The following is a 15,585-nucleotide window of genomic DNA, read 5'->3' as shown; positions in this document are numbered from 1 at the left end:
TAGTTATGTTATCTATCATTTTCTTCAAAGGTAAAAGTTGCAGAAGTGCTGCTGAGTTAGGAAAGAATGGTAGCACTCGTCTGGTGAACAACAGAATCAAGTTCAATTCACTAATTTTCACTGGTTTGCGAAGTACAATCCAAAAGATAAAAAGCTGCTAAACATAAAATGCTTCACTAGGAAGAGGCTATGGACTGCTCAGATAGAGATGTTTGGGAAACAGAACTTAGGAAATAATTCAGGACTGCTAGTCACAAATTGATCCGAATGGCTGGCAAAAGACGCCATCCTTGGATATGTTGATTGCGTTTAAAGTACAGAAGGCATTTTTTTATTTTTTTCTTTTTTTTTCCTTTTTGATTGTACTTTTGTGTCTAGTTTTGAATATTAAATTGTGTGGCTTGAGAGGTTCAGAACCTATGAATTAATTTTTTAAATTTTATTAAAGTATTGCATTATTTTGATGTGGTGGAAAAGGATGTGGAATGGGTATGTAAGAAATGGTTCACGGAAGCACTGGGAGTTTTTTAAAGCTTTTTTCTGTGTTTTTTTTTTTTTCTGTGGTTGACATGTAGGTTAAGAGGAAGTAAATTTTAGTGGGTGTGATTTAGATTAAATATAGGCTGGAAAGTTTTTACCTATAACAGTCAAATTGTGTAGATTGTTAAACAGGTTCCCACTATCAGAGGTTTTTATTGGCTTAGAGAAGAAGCTGGCAAAGATAATCTAGATGTTTGACAGAAAAGGGATGTGTGTTGAGTTTTAGTACTAGGTGAGAGCCTGTGATTCTATTTTTGCCATATTTTATCAGATATTCAGGTATTTACTTAAATGAGTATATAGATTGTCATTACTGTTGTTTTTCCTGTATGTGCCTTTTTAACAGTATTTTTAAATGACAGCTGAGTATGTAATGTGACACTGTGCTTGAAGGTATTTAGTCATGATTATGAAAATTGGACAAACAGAACTGTGTCTCCCTTGGAGGGAACACCATGAGGCTGTTTGCTATTCACTCCAGCTCTGCTTGTTCACTACTTAATTTTGTAGAAGGTTTTAAGGAACCTTCTGTGCTAAGCTTGGAAATAGCACTGGGTTTTCACATTCACCAAATTTTAAGTTGCTGTGTAATTCTGGATAATTCTGGATTCTTTTCATGTTTGCATTTAATCCATGATCATGGATCGAAGTGGCTGCCTTTGGGTGAGACAGAGAACCTGCACCTGTATTTGGCTAATAAATTTCTCTCTAATTATGTCTTAAAATATTTGAGACCAGTTTTAACTACAGCACTGCATTGAAGAAACAATAGGCAACATAATGTAACCTTTTTTTGAAGTAATTCAAAGATTTTTCTTTTAATTACATTTCTGTTCTGGAACTTAGCCATCATATTAACATCCTGAGCTCTTCAAATTAATCAGACTTTGGCATTTGAGAAGTGAAGGTTTCTGGAAATTTTTTTTTAGCTGCAACTCTACAGTTGGCTTAAGTTGTTCTAATGTGGGTGGCTGTTTAAGTGGGGCTTTTTTCTCTAGATTGACCCCAGCTGGTCATGCAGGCAATATTGTTACCAGCAGAGAGCTGGTAGGAGTAGGCATGTTCATCCCACAGCTGAAACCCACCAGGAGGGAAGGAGTTTTGTGCTCCCTTTCTGCTCTGTACTGCCTGACTTGCCCTAATGTTGTGATGAGCACTGTCTGTTCTTTGACTTGCAGGAATGTGAAAAGAACCAAAGGCAACAGGTAAAACTATGAATTTCTTATCAGAAATCTTCCCTGGCTTACTTTAAGCCTAGCACCATTGCAAAGAAGAGGGAGGACCAACTGTGGTGTCAGGAGAGGGGAACAAGGATGGTCTGCTTCCTGTGATGGCACCTAGTGATAGTCTGAACAGAGCTGTTCATGGAATTTTATCACTAAGGTGACTGTGAAACTGCATCAGTGACCTTTTTGAGGCTTGAATAATGCATTTGGAATTTGGTGGCTGTGTGTGAGACTTCATTGTATAGTGAGCTAATACAAAGAGGATGGTGAATTTGGGCACATAGCGAAATGCTTTTGCATGACTAGTTTGGCATGCACTTGTCTTAAAAGTTTGTGAGCTATGAGATTTCCCTTGCTTTCTTAGTAAACTGCTAGTAGATTTCTCTAGTGATGGAGACTCAGCATTACAGGTTTGTGTTTTTTTTGTTGTTTGTTTTTTGCAATTCCATTTCTTCTGTTTGTCTCTAGAAAAGTTCCTTGTAATCTGGTTTTACTATTTCTGGTGGGAGGACAGAAATTTCAAGTCCTGTCTCCTCTAAAGGGTGTTGACTTCAAGCTGTCATTTACTTTTTGATAGCATCTCAATGCAGTCATCTGTCTTTGAAAGAGAATGAGTTTCTCAGTTAAATTAAGTTTTTAATTTCTTAGCATGTTTTTTTATTTTTAGTGATGAAGAATAGAAATTTGGGAGAGATCTGTGTTTTGATAGCTCATTCAGTAGTTGCATTGTCATAACTATGAGGTACAGTTAAAAAAGCTGTGAATGGCTGGATTTGTAGACAGTTTTGAAACAAATATTAAAAAACAATTAACCAGGAAAAATCCTGGCCTTTATGTAGCTTAGTGGCGTTGTACTCCCAGAGATAAGACAGCAAGTACTTGTAACTTCCTTTGTTCTTAGCTGAGTTTTTTTGCCTTGCAGCCTTCCAGTGTTTTGATTGTAACTCTTTAGTGCTTCTTCCAGTGTGTTCTGCACCTTCTGGTGTCCCGTGAGGTTTTTCCTTACCTCTTCTGAGGATTCAGTCTTAGTGTTTTGATTTAGACAGGTTATTTAGCTGGTTTTTTTTTTTTCCCTTGCGTTAAAGTAGTAGTATGTAGCAGACTCTTTCTTAAACCCCCAGTGTTGCTCCCTGAAATGTTGGAGCTCTGTCATCTCTCCATCAGCAGGTTTTTTTGTTGCCCTTTCAGCTATAAGCTTTCTGAAGACAGCTCTGCTTTTCTGAGGACCTCCTACCCGATTCTGCAAAGCTGAGCCCACGCAACTTGGGCATGACTCATTTTCTTCTACCTAACTCCAGGGATGCTGATCTGTCATAACTAGGTTGGGCTGCCATATAGTTGTCAAAAGAGGACTGTGCCCAGGGACAGGAGCTGTTGATCTTGATAAGATTTCCTATGATGATACTGCTGCTATGAAAATCACCTAAAAATGCTCAGGTTTTTTAGCATTTGTATGAAGTAAGCAGTTTGATAGCCTTCTAATTGATTTTTAGGTTGTGTTCTCTAACTTGTACATCTTGACATCTTTTTTGTGTTTAGTGTTTTCATTCTCAGTCAATATTTAGGAAGAGGAACGCATAGCAAAGAGCTGTGATGTGGGAAAGCTAAGAAAATTACTAGTGTTTTTTTAATTAAAAAAATTAATTAGTGCATGGTCAAAGACTTTTCGAAAGTCAAAAGTTTATTATTTTACGTAAGTGTTGACTAATTTACTGCAGAAATCCTGATGTATGAGAAGACTTCATTGGGATTAGTCTGTTACATCCTGTCTGTGAAACTGGCTTCTTAAAATACAGAAACTTGAGATGCTTATCTTGACCACATAGGGAATGTGTAAAAAATAAATAACCACAATGTTTGTTGTCCTAAAATAAGCATATACCCATTTTTAGAAACCAAGGTGAGTTTCAAGTTATGTAATAAGTTAGTGTTATTCTGCCTTTGGTTACTACTAAGTATTGCCAGTTACTATGGAAACTGCATATCTGAAAGAGGAGGGGTGAATAAAATTATAATGTGTTGTTAAAATTTAGAACCAGCACAAACAGAACATGATGATTGTCAGAAAGTTTGCCCTTGCTCACTTGATTTCTCTGAGCAATTCAAACTAACTGAAGAGAGTTTATTTATACCTTTCCTCCCCTGCCCCTTTCTTCTGGATCTTGCTCATTTTCCTTCAAATCCGAAAAATCTGTGGCATTTTCCAAAGACCTGGTAGAGGCGCGTGTCTTTAAATATGTATAATGAAATGTAGAATTTTAACTAAAATTCTTCTTGGAAATTGAAGATAATGTGCTTGTCAGTACAGTTAAGAATTAAGAGCTCACAGCACTCAGAACTGTTGACTCATTTGTTTCAACATAATTCAAATTAAGAGGTAAGAGCCCAGTACTGACCTTTTCGATCTCATTCCTGTGGTGTCTAGCCAAGATTTTTAAGTATATCAGGAGATGTTCTCTCTATGCAGGCAGTGTTGTGTTACTGCAGGTGAATCTCTGTTCAGTGATTCCTAGATGTTGAGATGGGAGGGGAACCATCTCTGAGTTTGCAGTTTGTGTTGCAAACCGCAAGCAGCACCACAGAAACTTGTGTAAATTGGAATTGTTGTTGAGGCTACTTGGATTGTGTTAAGCTTGACTTCTGCAGTAGCTCAATTTATAGGAATGCAAAGATAGCTTTGATCCTTTTCCTCTAGGCAACAGTTTCTGTTTTCTGCCTTTTCTTATGCATCATGAATCATTTGAAAACTGTCAGCAGCCCAGCCCTCTGGTACTGTCTCCAGCTAAAATTTTAATACCTGATTTTTTTTTTGTATGTCTACTGTGTTTCTGTAGTTAGTGTTCACTTGTAAGAAATTGTCATATGCTCAGCTTCTAGAACTGAGATGAGTAGTTTACTAAAAACAGTACTTTACCTTAGCCTATTTAAAGCTGTTTTTAAAAGCAAACAAACCTTTAATTTAAGCAAGGTTTTCTTGAATAAAAATTTGCTTAAGATGCTTTGGTTTTCTAGGCTCTGTGTACTTTCTACTTAAAAAGGGAAACTTTGTGAAAGTGTGGTCTGAATGCTCCTTCTCACTTTGTAGTTTAGAACAAAGGAAAGGGTTAATTTTATGCAATTATTAAACAAGTGTTGCGGAGATAAAGGAACAGCTTTTCTCAGTTCCATCTAGTGGCTCTGTGAACTGAATTACTTAAATTCAGTTTCCTGCAAGTTAAATATGTTATTTAGAAAAGGAATTTTTACACAAATATTATTTTATTTTTTATAGTAAATAACTCCTTGTGGCTCCCCTGGATATTTGTCAAGAATATCTCCTTAATGGTGTGTTGTTTTCTTTTTTAATTTGTTTTTGTTTTCATTTGTTTTGTTTGTTTGGTTTTTTTTTAAATATATGTAGCCTTTGACAAATGAGTGAATGGCTCAATAAGTGATTATTTTTAAGATATACTCAGTTTTCGTGTAGAAGTATGTTCAGTGACCTTTGGTGGGAATTACAAGCTTTAGCTAATAACTTTTGTCAGTCTGAATTTTTTTTGTCCCAGCCACAGGCTTTACTTGAAATGCATTCCACCCTCCTGCCCTCACTAGATGCATTAAGTAGGTGGGTTTTCTGTTTTTATGCCTAGATCTAAAGCATATCAAAAGAATGTTGTTTCTCTCTAGTAGTCTGAAATGGTAAGCTTCATTAGGTTTTCCTCATTTTGAAGTGTTACACATTATTTTCGTCTGAAGAACAACAAACAAGAAATACTATATTGTTAACAAATAAAAATCATATACAAATCAGGTGTTCTGTGATGATTTTTAAACAAATATGAAAGTTAATTATTCTGAGTAGGAGTCTCCTTTCTACCATAGTTTTAATTCTGGATTGCTATATATAGAAAGTTGCAAGGTAACTTCTTGCCGTAACATTGTATGTCTATGTGAAATACTGTTGGCTTCAGTTGTTTTCATTGCTTGAAGTATTAAAAATTGTTTTGAAGTGAAAATGAAATTTTTTGTTTTAGTGCCAAGTACTTTTTACTGTTATGCTAAATGTAAAATTTAGATTATATAATATCATATAGTTCCAAAATTGATATTGTTAAGTGTCAGGAAGGGAAAATATATTTATATCCTTTCCTACTGGTGGATTTTAGTTGCAAATGAAATGTATAGAGACAGTTCTGTCTTTCCCAGAGTATATTTTTAATTTTATTTGAAAAACTTAACTTTGCCAGTATTTTTATGGAACTGGCTGCCTCAGTCTCTTGTTCATACCTGGTTCATGTGCCCTGAATATATTTACTGAAACTATCCGTGCTGTAGAAGTATTCTAGTTACTTTGGAAGCAGCACACTGAGATGTCAGTCTAAAATACAGATAAGAGCCACTGAAAAGGATTCCATTGACTTCAGTGTCTGAGTCTGTATTATGTATTCACTGGGGTTTCATTCCAAGACTGCATTTAAAGTAAAGTAATGTTTTGGTTTTGGTCTTGTGAAGCTCCACTGCTGATAACTGGTTTTACAGTGGCAGTGTAGTGGGCAGGGGCTGGGGCCCTGTAGCTCTGCAGCTTTAGAGGATGTTCGCCTTATGACTGCTTTAACTTGACCTTGAAATGGGCTCTTTCTGCAGGAAAGGCTGCTCCTCCTTTGTGCTTGTTGCTTTCTGTCCCTCCCTGCCTATTTTATGTGTTCTGGCTGCTCACTTCTTGTGTCTGGAGGTGAGCTGCTTGAGGGAATTGACTGAGCCGAAAGCTGGGGTTTTTCATCAGGATCAGGTCTTTGCTTCACTTCAGTGCACAGCTGCACAACAGTATCTTGTGAGGAGATAAAAGTGGTGGGGGAAACGATTATTAACCATTTTAGTGGAAGCCTACACATGCCAGGTAAATAGCAATTGAGAAAGTGGGTAAGGGAGACTTAGCTTACAAAAAGCACCACTTTACCCAGATGTGGTATCTGTGAATCTGAAAAATGACATTCAAAATTGATAAGGAAGTACTTTGGCTATCCATAACACTTGGAGAGATTTCTAGATTAGCAGTCAAGCCATCATTTTAGTAGGGCTTCTGAAAGAGATTAGTTATTGTAGATGATAGTAACTTAGCTTGCAGAAAAATGGGTGGTTTGGAATGAAACTTTTGTTTCAGGAATTAATTTGTTTTTTGCTTATTGATTTGTTGTAAGAGAGTTTATATCTCAAAATTGCTTGCCAGGCATAATTGTTTACTTCTATTAAGTGAGACTGCTGAAATATGGTTTTATTAATACAGGATAATAAGAACATGTTGCATTCTGATTTGGCTGTAGATGTTTGAAAGCTAAAAAACTCCACCTATCTGAACTCTAAGTGCATCCAATTGACTACTTTAAACACTGTTGTAAAAGAATCCAAGCAAAACTAGTTTGTTTTGTTTATTAAGTAAACATCCTAAGAAACTATGCATCTGTGATGTGTTATTCTTTTGTCTTCAACTTGGAAGCTTGTTTTATGTTGGCTCATGTCTGTTTATATTATCCCATGAACAGTAGTCAAGGCTCTAATTTCTCTTGATGTTGAGGAGTGGTAAGACTTCCTTATTCCAACAGTGGAAGCTCTGTGTGCAGCCTGCTCTGTGATCAGGTTTGCAGAAATCACTGTTTTCTTACAAAACAGTGATGAACAATCACAGGTACCCTGTTGTCCTACTGTAAAGACAAAGGATGCAGCTTCACAGTACCTGATGGTTCCAAATGGAGCATCAGAAATTACTGGAAGTTAGGTGTGTAGTGGGATGATGAACTGGGACTCAATCTAAGCTGCTGTTGCTTGCACAGGTCTCTGAAAGTGTTTCATGATACTGTGTGATGGAGTGATGAGATGGTAGTGTTGACATGCAGAAGAGTGGTGGAGAGAAAGGAGAAGAAGCTTACTTTAATGAGTGCTTTCATACCATTAAGTGCATTCTTAGAGTTGATTTAACTGATTAAATGGATCTCTGATTAGCTGTTATACTTGAGATTTTTGGAAGTAATTGTGGGTTGTTCTTTGGAAAAAGCCTGGGTGTTGGTCAGGAAGAAATATTAGGAATTATGAATACAGAGAAATAGAGTACTAATCATTGTCTCTTGAAAGCATATGTAAAACTAGAAAATATACAGAAACACACCAAATGTTCTAGGTTAGAAGGGATCTGGAGGGATCATCGAGATTTGCCCCTAAGTAAATGCCCCATACTGTGACTGAACCTACAACCTTGCTGTTGCTAGAGCCATGCTCTAACCAGCTGAGCTAAGATACTTGAACCAAGCTTGCCAGTGCTTTTATATACTTATTTTTGTGTAAGATAAGCTAGTAGGACTCCTTAGTATTAAAAGACTTGCCCTGTGGCTGTAGTTCTTCAGAAGCTAAAGGCACCTGCAATTTAGGCCTTCAGCATGTCTTCTTCCTCGTGCTGAGCAATTTAATTGTTGGGTTAATTTTTTCTGGAATAATATGTTGCAATTAGCTAAGCAAAGGTTGAATGAACACTGGGCTGGAAGCAAGGAAGGCCAAGAAGGTGGAGGGAGGGATGGAAAAGCACTGTGATAGCCAAATGGGTTTTGAGTGTTAGGAGGGAGGTAGGTAGCAAGGGTGTGGTAGGCCTTTTTGAAATAATGAGTACTATAAAGCAGGCAACTGTAAGAAAACAGGTACTTATGTTTCTGCTGTTGATTTGTATTGGTTTGCAGTCTCCTAACACTGAAATTTCTTTCCTGCCGGAAGTTAGCAAAATTACAATGATGTTTTTGGTTTTGATTTTCTTACTTAGTTCATACTTAGTTTTCTGTACCCAAAAAGTGTCAGCAGCACGTTAACATTCATATAAATGCCAAAGAACAAGACAGCAATGCCTTGTTGCCCAAATTATTGTTTTTATTCTTTAGAAATGGATGCAATAGTTGATTGTTCATTTGAATAGATGTTCTTTACGCTTTAGTAGAAATGTCTTAAGAAGTGCTTCTTCAATTCTGATAATTTGTTGTTTGCTACTGTATTTTTAGGGTTTGTGAGGTGTTTGAGAAGACTTTAGGCAGAGAATAAGCATACCAACTGAATATACAGAGTTTTCAGAATACAGTAACAGTGTAACTGCTTAAAGATTAGAAAATGTGGCTTGCTATCTGTCTTTGTTCTTTTACTTTCAGATCTGACCGTGAGCGGGGATTTTAGGCAGCTGTGGGGTTTTAGGTGATAGTGACAATTTTACAGGTTGATCAACTAATTTTTGAAGATGATTCATCCAAATTGCTTTGGAAAATGGCCATTTGCTCTGTAGTTACTACCAGTCTTATTTGTAGGATGCTGAGGGAACATAACTAACTTCTCAGACTTTGTGGCCTCTTGTATTTTTTATTCCGTCCACCCCCTGCCCCTAAAGTTTTATAAAGATTATTGGAATGAGAATAATTGTTTCACTGCTTCTTGTATGATTGTGGATACTTGAAGTGAAACTATCTGGTCTTGAAACTGACAGTCTGGAAACTGACTGTAGAAATGTTTAATGAATGTGTCTAATTCAGTTTACTGTCTTCAAAATTTTGTTGGTGTACACAATTAAAACGAAAGTGGAAGTGAAACACTCTGCTGGTTACAAGGACGTGTTGCACATAAAAAATAAGGGAAATATGATGTTTAAACGAGTGAAAATTGTGTTTTCTTTTCCAGGTCTGTGCTGTAGTTTGAATGATCATAAAGGACAAGCTTAATTCTCCTCAGTTAATTGGGAATGTAGTAAGAGACTGGCTAGAAGCTGGAAAGGAGCATGTATTGAACTGTCAAGACAGACCTTGTTTTGACAGTTTTGCATTCAGAATTTTGAGGAAGACTGACTTAAATATGAAATTCTTTGTTGTTTTTTGCACACAGATGAGTATTGGAAAAATGAGCAGTAAACCACTATGGAAAACAACATCTTATGTCTTAGGATCAGCTCAGAGGCTGCTATGTATACCCATGCTGCTTGGGTATTTCAAAGCTCCTTTTGTTTGGCTAGGTAGTGAATTTGACCTCAGCACCTGACTACAGAACAGTCTGTATTGTGTGGAGCTAAAGCATATAAAGAATTTCCCTGAAGTATTCTGCTTAACCCCAGGTTGTTTGATACCTAGTGGAGAGGATAGTTCTGAGTCTTTTCTTAGTGTTAGTGTGTGAGCTAGGCATACGTTAGAGATGTAGTAAAGGGTGAATTATTACTTGATATGTTCATGCTGGTGTCACGTTCAGGTGCCAACACCAATAATGAAGTTCTCAATGTATTGCAGTGCTAGGGCAAGGTAAATGCTGTTCTTATCCTGTGCATCTTGCCCAAGAGTTTTAAGTAGCCTGTAATATTTGCATGAATAATGAGCCATTGTCTTTGACATGCTCACCTATTTTATGAAGTAGCCTCAACTGATAGTCTTGGATATATTGAAACTTGCTACTTCTTTGGCCTATCTCAAACTGCTGTTAAATGGGGAATACTTCAAATTGCAAGTTGGAGCTAGTGTGTTTGTGAAATAGGCAAAAATCCCTTGATTTTACAAATTGTACTTTTCTGTTAGCAATTTAAATGGATATGAGGTTTAATTGTAATAAAAGTAACTTCAGTATTTCGTTCCTAACTTAGAAGATTTTAAAGACAATAGGTATACCTGAATATCTGAATATGGGTTAAATACTTCTATCAGAAACGATATTTTATTTTTGTTAAGGTGCCACTATCCAAGGGATGGCTTTCAGGCATCCTCCAGTTCTCTCTTGGTTGCTGTTCCTTTCAGAGGAAATAGGGAAATAATAATTTGCATTTGGCAGGCCAGGCAGAAAGCTTTGTTTTTGCAAAGCTGGGTGAAGCATTTGCGGTGGTTACTGGTGGGGTGCAGGGTGCAGAGCACAGGAAAGCAGCCAGACCAGTAGCAGCTGTTGCTTCTCACACTGGAAATATCCAGCAGGGAGCCTGCTTCCTTCTTGGCTTTTCTGAATGGCTGTTGCTCATGCCAAGGCTATTGTTGTTATCCTGGGCTTTGAGAGTGCCGCATCATTTGGGAGCTTGGTGTTTCATGTCATGCAAACTTCAAGATGTGGTTGGAAAAGCATATTTGTGTAGCATTTACTATGCAGTTTCCTGCTTCACCTAGTCATAGTATTTTAATTTGTTGTTTAACATTGTTGAGTTTGTAGGGCCCAGAGGTGTTGAAGTGCATACCCGTACCAGAATCTTCAGGGATAGGATTCATTTCAGGTCTTTTGAGGTGTCAGCATCTGGGCTCCTTCTAGAATAGACTAAAATTGTTTTGTTGTGAGATTGGAATTGCTGTTTGGACATATGGACCTTGCCACTAAGTCTGCTCACTGTGTCAGATTTCTATTGAGAATGAAGATGACACTTAGTTTAGATGCAGGGGAAAAAATATTGCTTACCTGGCTTTATATGAGAACTGTTCTAAAAGCAGCGCTTTATTCTGTGTGAATATATATATTTATATGTCAACTTAAATGTTTTTTGAGCCAGGATTTTTGCCATATTTCTTTAATGACTTTAAGTTTTTTGAATGCTACAGAATGAATAATTAATTTGATATTTATATTTGCAATGCTTACTAAGTGCACTTAAGTTTTGTTTCCTCTGTTATTTAGTTTGAAAATGTTGCAGGATAAGGTTTCAGCCAATCAGTAATACTACCAAGAAGCTATAGTTAATATGTTACTCAGGGAAAGAGAAGTCGTGTTAACTCCTTCTCCCCATCTTTGATAGCCTTGTTAACAATTATTTATTACTTCCAGGAGGTTTGGGACTTCCTAGTAGATGGTTTATTTACTAGACAAGATCAATGCTTGAATTCACTTCAGCTTTTGAACTGTTTTACAAAGTTCATCTGAGTTGCAGTGTAACAGAATTTTTTAGGATGTAACGTTTCCTAAAATATTTGGTAAACTCTTTTTAAAATGTCTTATCTTTTGCATGTGTCTTGCCTTGCCTTCTTCACCCCAACAAATCCTGTAGTATTTTATATGTTCTGATTGTATACCTCAAGCACCCCTAATAGGCGTTCTCAACTCATTTGGTTTACCATTTATGTTTTGCTGCAAGCTAAGAATGGAACAAGAATACTGAAAACGTAAAGACAGCAATTCTCTAATGGTAAACTTTTGATGCAGGAATTGTGTAGGTCTTGTAAAATGCTGGGTGCAAGAGTACATAACTGAAAAATGCCATGTAGATTCCAGAAAGAATTTCACTGCTTTACTAGATCTTTTCTGGGGAAGCCATATAAGATGCACAGCTGGTTTTAGAACCTTCTGCCTGTGTTCATAAAGAGTGTCAGAAGTAAAGAGTAGACTGCCATCTGCCAGTGTGGTTCTGAAAACTCTTAGGAGATAAGATTGAAGCAGAGCTATGAAAAAAAGAAAGAACAGCTCCACCTCTGCATTAAATGCATCAGGGAGCTTAAAGTCACACTTTGTTCTTCACAGCAGAGTGTTGTGCTAAATTAGAAATTGTGATAAGCTCGCCCACAATTGTTCAGTATTGTGCAGCTGTGATTGGTTTAGTCACAGGCAGAGTGCTGGGCTGCCTACTCTGCCTTTGAAGCTACCACAGCCCTGGAGTTGCTCTGAGTGGCTTATTAGTGTTCATTTTTTTTTTTTGCAGTCAGAAGGATGAGAGTTGTGGGCAATGCCTTTTTTTCTGATGGCATAGACTTGTCTTTGAAGGATATCAGAGAGACAGAGAAAACCCAGAGTCTTCACGAATTTTTGGTAACATAATTTGCACCTTGTTAGGAGGCTACAGTTGTCCGGTGTTGGAGGATCTTATAGAAGTTGTTGGGAATGTCTGACAGCATTCTCCAGAGTGGCTGTTCATTTTTTTGGACTAACGTTGGAATCTGCAGGAACTCTTGCCTGTTATCTCTGATTAACGCAAGCTGTAATAGATGAACATTTATTCCTAAGTTCTGCACTGTAATTCTGAGCACAGCAAATGTGTTTCATGTAATTAGGGCTTCTAGAAATCTTCTGGGCAGCTCTTTATATGCAAATCTTTTAATAACTAAATATTTTTAGAAGTAATGATTTTTCTAGTATAGAATTACTTACTTTGTAATGTAATTTTAAAAATATATGTCTTTGTTTTTGTTTGGGATAAGCTCTGGCTTTGGACACCTGTCTAACATTACCTTCACTTTTGGGCTTTTCCCCAGTTGAATGTCCAATGGAACTTGCCAAGCAATGAGTTTAAAATTTTTCTGTGCGGATTTTCCTTTTATATGTTTGTAAAGTAGTTTGGTTCAGATAGAGGAGAAATGATGTGAGGGTGAGTACTTCAGCAATCTGTTTGTAATAAATATGATGCACAGCCATTTAGATTAGTTAAGGCTGTGTTACTGTCTGAATTTATTTTAACTTTTTTGTGATTTTTGCCCAATTATTGAATGCCTGTATCACTGAATATATGCAAAATGACTGTTCTATGCAGTGTGACAGTGTTAATATCCCTGAACTGGGACTTTGCTTGTGTATAGTGATGCTAGTAAATAACTGAATGTTCCATGGATATGAAATATTCCATAATTAAAAGCAGCATAGTCAGCTTTCAGCAAAAAGTATGTCAAAGTTTTAACTCTTCCATTCTGTCCATGCACCTGCTTGCTGCAGTTGTGATGTCCCAACCAGCTGTCACTGTTCCCAACCAGATTGTAGAAAGAAGAGAGTAACTAAGGAGAGGTTGCCAGCCTGGCCTAATGAATGTTCAACAGGAGACAGAGACTGACTGGACATGGGTAGAGCAACTAAGTAAAAGTTGCCAGTGGAATAAGGTGTGGATTGGGAAGAGCTTTGTCACGGGAGCAAAGATTGTCCATGCTGTTCCATTGTAAAAATTTTTGAGTTATTTTTGCATTTGTTTAGGAAAAAACCCCTGGCCATTAATGGCCTACTATCCTAAAGACATACAGGTGACAGACTTGTTTTGTGTAGGGTTAAAGGGTTGCATACACAGTTCCCAGCAGTAAACAAGTCAGGCAGCTGTGAAATGTTGCTTTGGATTATTCCTTGTCTCCCATTCTTTTGGTGTATTTGTTAATGTAAGTAAATGATACGTTTTAGCTGTATAAATTTTATAACTGTAGAATAAATAACTATAAAGCAAAACAGAAATGCTAAATTAAGGAACATCTTTAGTTATGTTGTTTATTTTTATAGGAGAAACATGGTGATTTTGAAATTTTCCACTCTGAGAGTGCCTCACAGGTTACATTGTGTATTTTTTAGTCCACTCATGGCATATTCTTGCATACTTTTGTTACATGCCTAGAAGTTCTTAGCTAATTCACTGACAAAGCACCTTTGTGTTTAGAGTAGGTTTGCTTTTTTAAAAAACTTGGTTTAGCAGAATTTGTTTTAGTGTACGCATGAGAACAGATTGTCCAAAAAGCAGTAGTACTGAAAATATGCTGCAACAAACCCTAAAGGTTTTTCACTTTGTTGTACATAATTTGGCCTTAGAATTATTTTTCTTCCAAAGACTTGGATAACAGACAAGGAGGATGCATAGATCATATGCATGATGATGCATATGATCTATGCATCATCATGCATATGATCTATGCATCTCTAAAGAAAGTAATTAATGGAATCAAATTTTGGATGTAACTGTAGATTGTCACAGACTATCAAAATACTGTATTCAGAACAGAGTGGTCTTGGGCATTATTTTTACTGCTTTCATAAAAGAATTATCTTACTTGCATTTCTGCTGAGCACCTATCACTGTCATCTGTTATTCAGAAGCATATTGCTAAAATTTCACTTCCTGATGGGACAGAGGATTCAATTCCTGTGGGATACTCTAAACTCTAACTAAAACATTGCTGTCTGCTTTTGTAAGCAAAAAACCATGTTTATTATCCATGCTGGTGTAATGTAGAAATCCACAGAGGCTCTTTAGGGAGTTGTATTTTTTCCAGAGACTGGTCTGTCAGACAAAAACTGATGCTATTCACAAATGGGATGTTAGGCATGTTAGTGTGTGCTTTCCCTCCTGCACTGGTCCATAAGTAACTGGTTAAAATCTTGTTTAACAGCCTAATCATTACCTTACAAATTCAGAAAATAAATAGCTTATCTAATATCTTGAAATAACCATCTGCCTGGGGCTTGAGAAAGGATATTGCAAGAAGTCTAGTGCACAGCAATTTAATATAATTCTTCCTAACAAAAACCAATTACTAAATGCCTTGTGTCCTGAACTGTGAAGATGTGTTCCAGACTGCTTGATTTTTATCTTACTCAGTATAAACATGGCTTTATGCTCCATCATGTAGATCTCATTTGGAAAAAAATTGGTGTCTTGGACATAATGATCAATAGAACTCAATTATAATTGTAACTGTTTATTAAGGTATTTATGTAAAGACAGTTTACATCTAGTTTGTATCTTTTTTTAGCTAGTAGCTTTTCAAAATACTGTCAGTTGGAGAGTAACTTTTATTTTCTGTATGCTTTTGGTTTGTTTCATTTCACTTTTATATCCTTTGTATGCTTTTGGTTTGTTTTTCTTCACTTTGTTTTCTATCCCGTGCTTTTTTTTTGCTTATGAAGACTTTCTCTTTCTTTCTTTAAAATTATGCTGATTCTGTTTAGGGATGAGCAGAGCAGTATGCAGTACTCAAGCAAGGAAGGTATAATTACCTCTGCTTTTCTCTGTTTAGCAACTTTTAATAGCTGCTTATTAAGCAAACAGTTTAATGGAGTTAACACCAATTAGCAATCTTTCTGGTAAGAAGTTCTCAAAAACATTCCAGTATGTTTAATTACCTCAGGTGACTTA

General features: G+C 36.6%; 1 protein-coding gene across 6 annotated transcripts in view; it reads left to right on the top strand.

Annotated features, from left to right (window-relative positions):
- STIM2 (stromal interaction molecule 2) overlaps positions 1 to 15,585 on the top strand; it is an 80,630-nt gene that overhangs the window by 19,449 nt on the left and 45,596 nt on the right. Inside the window, exon 1 of one of the 6 annotated variants that reach the window (XM_064418456.1) lies at positions 12,401 to 12,515. The exons of 4 other annotated variants lie outside the window; for them this stretch is intronic. The gene's annotated coding sequence lies outside the window, so the exon portion shown is untranslated. Of the gene's footprint in view, positions 1 to 12,400; positions 12,516 to 12,601; positions 13,072 to 15,585 lie in introns of those variants that run through there. One more of the 6 variants, XM_064418454.1, reaches the window with a different exon arrangement.

Source organism: Passer domesticus, chromosome 4 (assembly GCF_036417665.1).
Source record: "Passer domesticus isolate bPasDom1 chromosome 4, bPasDom1.hap1, whole genome shotgun sequence".
NCBI classification, from domain to species: domain Eukaryota; kingdom Metazoa; phylum Chordata; class Aves; order Passeriformes; family Passeridae; genus Passer; species Passer domesticus.
Note: the sequence above shows the minus strand (reverse complement) of the source record. Positions and strands in the feature narration are given on the sequence as shown.